The 5,750-nt window shown below is 42.6% G+C and overlaps 1 pseudogene across 1 annotated transcript; it reads left to right on the forward strand.

Annotated features, from left to right (window-relative positions):
- The first annotated feature begins 520 nt into the window (after positions 1–520).
- On the forward strand, positions 521–1,891 carry LOC110595151 (annotated as a pseudogene). Its single transcript, XR_002481628.1, has one exon. The product of XR_002481628.1 is annotated as a dual 3',5'-cyclic-AMP and -GMP phosphodiesterase 11A pseudogene (transcript).
- The last annotated feature ends 3,859 nt before the right edge of the window (positions 1,892–5,750 follow it).

The following is a 5,750-nucleotide window of genomic DNA, read 5'->3' on the forward strand; positions in this document are numbered from 1 at the left end:
GGGAACTGCATTTGCTAATTCCAGAGAAATTCAGTTCCATTAATATTTACCGAACAGCCACAAGGAGCTGGGCAGTGTTGCTGAGCAGTCCCAGGAATCCTGGGAACCAACAACCCACAGTCACATCCCAGAAAAATACCCCTGCCTGTCTGAGCATCCTCATTTCCTCGGAATGCGCCTCTGGGTTCGGATCCCTGCTAAACGTCAACTCTTCTTACGAGGACTCCCACTGGGCTCCCGCGGGGCCGCCTCGAAACGCTTGGGATTGAGAGGCGGGGAAGAGGGAGGGCTGGGGAAGTAAGGAAGGAAGAAGGGAGGCAGGAACCAGGTGCGCTCCCCCTTCAGTCCTATTCCAATCAGGAGTCGGCCGTGTTCCCAGGCGCCGATTCCGGCGGTCTGGAGACTCTTCCAGGAACCGCCTGGCATCCCGGGCGGTGGACTTTGGCTGGTCTGGCGTCCGCGGCTCACTCCTCCCCCTCCCGCCTCCCTCCGGCTCGGTGCCTCACTCGGGGGCGTGTCCTGCCCTACCTCCCTGTCTCAGTGGTCCACTCATCCGGTTACAGCAGCAGTGGCGGCAGCGGCGGCAGCAGCTAGAGCAAGAGCAGCGACAGCCCCGGGCTTCCAGAACAGGAGCTGAGAAGCAGCAGCGGCTCAGAGCCAGGCACCTGTGCGGAGCAGGAGTGGCAGGACAGGGGTGGGGTGGTGCCGGGCAGAGAAGGAAGGGGCACCTCCCAGCCGGATTCTACTGCTGGGACTATTCTCCGGCTGGCAGGGGAGGTGGCGCCGTGCTGGGACTCCTGGTGGGGGTAGCCATGTGCAGCAACAGCTAGAGGCCTCTGGCAGGTGAACATCTGGAGTGGAGAGGGACAGAGGAAAGCTGTGTCTGGGACCATGACAGCCTCCCGCCTGGACTTTGGGGAGGTGGAAACTTTTCTGGACAGGCACCCAGAGTTGTTTGAGGATTACTTGATGCGGAAGGGGAAGCAGGAGATGGTGGAGAAGTGGCTGCAGAGGCACAGGCAGGGTCAGGGGGCTGTAGGTCCAAGGCCCGCTTCGACAAGCGCCAGCAGCTTGGCTCATGGCGCCGGCAGAGGTGGCAGCAGCGTTGGTGGTGGCACTGGACCAAATGGCTCTGCTCACAGTCAGCCCATTCCTAGTGGCGGGGACTGTGGTGGGGTTCCCCTGAGTCCCAGCTGGGCCAGTGGCGGCCGGGGTGATGGCAACCTGCAGCGGCGAGCTTCTCAAAAAGAGCTAAGGAAGAGTTTTGCCCGCTCCAAGGCCATCCACGTGAACAGGACCTACGATGAACAGGTGACCTCCCGGGCCCAGGAGCCCCTGAGCAGTGTACGACGGAGGGCACTTCTCCGGAAGGCCAGCTCCCTGCCCCCCACCACAGCCCACATTCTCAGTGCGCTGCTGGAATCAAGGGTCAATCTGCCTCAGTATCCCCCTACAGCCATCGACTACAAGTGCCACTTGAAAAAGCATAATGAGCGACAGTTCTTCCTGGAATTGGTCAAGGATATCTCCAATGACCTTGACCTTACCAGCCTAAGCTACAAGATCCTTATCTTTGTCTGCCTCATGGTGGACGCTGACCGCTGCTCTCTCTTCCTGGTGGAAGGGGCAGCTGCTGGCAAGAAGAGCTTGGTCTCCAAATTCTTTGATGTGCATGCAGGAACTCCACTGCTGCCTTGCAGCAGCACAGAGAACTCAAATGAGGTGCAGGTCCCCTGGGGCAAAGGCATCATTGGCTATGTCGGAGAGCATGGAGAGACGGTCAACATTCCTGATGCCTACCAGGTAGGACTTTGTGTTGTCCTCTCCTCCCAGAGCCTCACTTGCTTAGGAACCAAGCCTTAGGTTACTCTTTGGCGTCCGGGAACACATCAATTTAGGCTCTTTACGATGCAAGTTTTACTATTTAAATTCCCAAGTTTAGACTAGTTAGAATGTTACTACAGCATCTTTGATGTAATGGTCTTTTCTTAACACCCACTGACTTGTGGGATACTCATATGTCACACAGTAAAAACCACGTGTTTCTCCATCAAGACAGTTTGTCTTTAAGAATGTCAATGTATGGATTTAGTATGCATTTGTGAATTGCCAGTAAAAGATGTGCACTCCAGAATTCTGGTATTAGTCTGAAGAAAATGAGCAATTTGTTGTTTCTGATGTCTTTCAGGACATAATGCATTTCTCTAATTCAGTGTTGGAAAGGGAACAGAGTGCTTAATTACCTCCCTATCTTCTTCTCTAACTTACAGTTGCATGACTTTTAAGGTGGGAAAAGAGAGGAAGAGAAGAAGAATGCCAGGGGAAGAATGGACCTCTGATCATTTGTACCTGCATCTATTTTAACTGTTTCTGTTGTTGAGGTTAGAGAGATTGGACAAATAGAAGGGCTAGTTATCTTCAGGTTTGAATGCAGTACTATCTGTAGTCAGCTTTCGACAGGACTCAGCAAGTAGGATTTTAGTTTTGTGAAACAAACAAAAAAATTGATAATGTTTCAGCAGCCCCTAAGTCAATCAGCAGGGTAAACATGATAGTTTCAAGTGGAAAAGGAAACCCAACATGCTGTCGTCTGGTTTCTCTAAGCCTTTCAATTTCACAGTGGTTTAGACTTGATATTAGATGCCGGATCTGAAAGCCAGTCAATTCTAATTTCTTTAGTATGTATTCACTGAATGTGATAAAACTGGATGTCACTTTCTATGAGACTTGTTCAGAGTTCTTAAGAATTGAAAGTTGCTTATCCTTAATTATGAAAGTTTTGTAGTCATTTGATGAGTACTTCTTCCAGCTATATGTTTCCTTAGAGTTTGGTTGCTATTATGAGACTAGCAAAAGCAGTGACAAAGGTAAAATTTTCTGTATTTCATCCAAAAGTTGATAGTTGTACAGAGAAAATTGACTAGATTGTACTAAAACCAAGTTTTATATGTTTGTGAGATGTCTGTCAATATAACACTAATATTAAAGGATGCCTGTCAAAATACTGTTTTCATTAACCTTTTATTATTGATTAGTTGTGTTTTTCATTACATTCTTCTCAAAGACTTTACTACTAGATATAGGCCGAGCAACCAATTAATGGGTTTCAATAAGTGTCTATTTCTCTACAATCCTAGAAGGCCCTGGGAAGAAATAAAAGCATTTAATAATTCATATGTTGAAGATTCTGTAAAAAATTGGTGAACAATCACAAATTATTTTCTTTCTAGTTATTTCCACATCCTTATTGTATGCCTGGGCTTAAAAAAAAAAAATCCCTTACTAGTTGGATGATGCTCATTATAGTTTGCAGTTATAGTCTTTTCTCATTATTGCCTTTACTTTTCTTATTCATCCCCAAATGACTTTTCTCCCACTTCAAGAGTTTTTATTTCTTGCTGTCCTCTTTCAGCTCCTCACTTTTACTTAATGCTGTTCATAGACTATCCTTTCTCCAAGAGCATAATTCTCGTTTTCCTCAGAGTTAACGTGTCTTCCTTCTGCCTAGAATTGTGGCTATCTGTGTTATCCCAGGCACAGAAAATCAGGTTTTCACCAGTTGCTGCTTCCTGTGGGCTCTAAAGCAGAGTTGCCTTTTAATATTTGGAAACACTGAGAAAGGGAAGTTTTTTTCTTTCCTTCCCCGTGGTGGCTGTAAAAAAGAACTGGGTTGTTGAGAGGACTGAAAAATGATAGATAGGGGAAGGATGCTTTACAGGTTAGGAGTTTACACCCTTGGTTTACCTTGCTTTTATTTCTGCTTGGTTAGAAACACCTTTTTCCTTTCCCCATTGGTTTCTACAATATCATTCTGCATTTTTAACTTGGTGTATTTTTCTTCATTTTACTAATACAACTCTTCTTTGACAAAAATCACTGTTTTTTTTCTTTATTATGGTATACCACAGTCACCATAAGTGTGACCTTTGGAGAATTTTCTAATCTCAATTTCTTCATCTGTAAAATGAGAATAAATAATCTCAATTTCTTCACATGTAAAATGGAAATAATAGTATCTACCTACTAAAGATAATTGTGAAAGTAAAATGAGATATTGCATTTAAGCCCCTAAAACAATTCCTGGCACATTGCAATGACTCAGGAGATGGTAATAATTTATAATGACAGTGGAGATATCTAGTTTGCTAGTATTTCTTTGCTTTCTCTTTACCTCATGTTCTATTGTTTTTCTCCTTATCTGGGACTGGAGATGTGTTCTCAGCACATTTTGACCAGTCAAATCTTTTCCTGAGCCATGTTCCACCCTTAAATATTTTAGAAACAGCTTTATATTCAAGAGATATCTATCAGAAATAACTCAACAGAAATATCTATCCTTCCACACTCTACTTCAAATTTCTCTAAATGTGGTTGGTAACATCTGACTATATCCTAACCTATCAAATGTTCTACATGTGTTCCTTTTAGTAACTCATGTAATATAAACTTTTTTATAGGATTGTATTAATGTTGTATTCTTCCCTAATTCTAGCATTTTCTCCCATCCTTTCCATTTCCTACTGTTACAGATTTCTCTGAATGAAAACTGACAATCTTCCACATGCATGTTCTTTTATCATGATATTGTTTAACTTTTTCATCATACATGTGAACATCTTGAAGTTTCCATGTTCAAATATAACCATCCTTCTTGAGTCTTTATTAACTTTTATATTTTCAGGTGTTTTTTTTTTTTTTTGGGCTCAGATTCAGCTAGTGTACTTTTTTCATCAGAAAGTGAAATTTATATCACACAGAGTTTCCAAATTCAATCATTGATAATTACATTGATAATCCTCTTAGGAGTTTGTAATATGGGCAAGAGAAAGATATTAAAGACATTTATGAAATTATGATAATAAACATGGCATTCAAAAGTCAAAGACTAGAATATTTAGTAAAATGTTAAAGTTGAATAAAAGTTTGACAGCAAAAATCCCTTAATTTATTTCATTATTTTGCATTACTTTTCTCAGTTAGTGCTCAAAAACAGGCTTGAAATTAGGAGAAAATAAAGAATTGCAAGTGGGGGATAAAAAAACAACCATTCATTTCAGTTCTCCAATATGGATCATAGTGACTACATTTTACCCTTTCCCTTGACAGTTATAAGTTATTAAACAGTCCACTTTAATATCGTAATGAAAAAATTGCCCTCAAGAGGTTGAAAATAAGAGCACTCAAGTAACAGGTGTTCTCTTTGGGATTATTCTAAGCATTTAGAATATAATACTTTAAACATTAATAAAATGTGTGAGACAAATTTTTGTTGGTGTTGATAATGATGATACAGGTGTTTGATGGGCTTTGGTTTGAAAAGCAGCAGGATGTTTTGTTAGGTGAACTGAGAGGAGAATGACGCAGACGCATTGCAGGTGTGCCAGGCTTTCAGACGGTCTGGTCTGTTTACACAACGGATTCATTTATTCATTAGTTCCAACAAACATGCATAGAGAGACCATTAAGGCTACCTAAGGTTTTAGGTAGAGGGCCTATGGTTGTGTAAAGGTGGGAGGATATGTTTCTTGCTTTCCAAGTGCTTATGGTTGAGGACCACGTACTGTACAAAAACAACTAGTACAAAGCTGTACTTAATAAATTGTCTAAACTAATGTTATTAGTCTTGGAGAAGAGTGGAGTCACTTTGTGACTGGGGTCATGACGGGAGACTTCATTGGAGGAGGTGCCATTCAAGCTTTAAACAGGGTTAGAATTCCCAGTTGGAGGTGATAGTAGGGTAGGGGGAAGTG

Source organism: Carlito syrichta, unplaced genomic scaffold (assembly GCF_000164805.1).
Source record: "Carlito syrichta isolate Samal-C Ts95f unplaced genomic scaffold, Tarsius_syrichta-2.0.1 Scaffold284439, whole genome shotgun sequence".
In the NCBI taxonomy this organism is placed as follows: domain Eukaryota; kingdom Metazoa; phylum Chordata; class Mammalia; order Primates; family Tarsiidae; genus Carlito; species Carlito syrichta.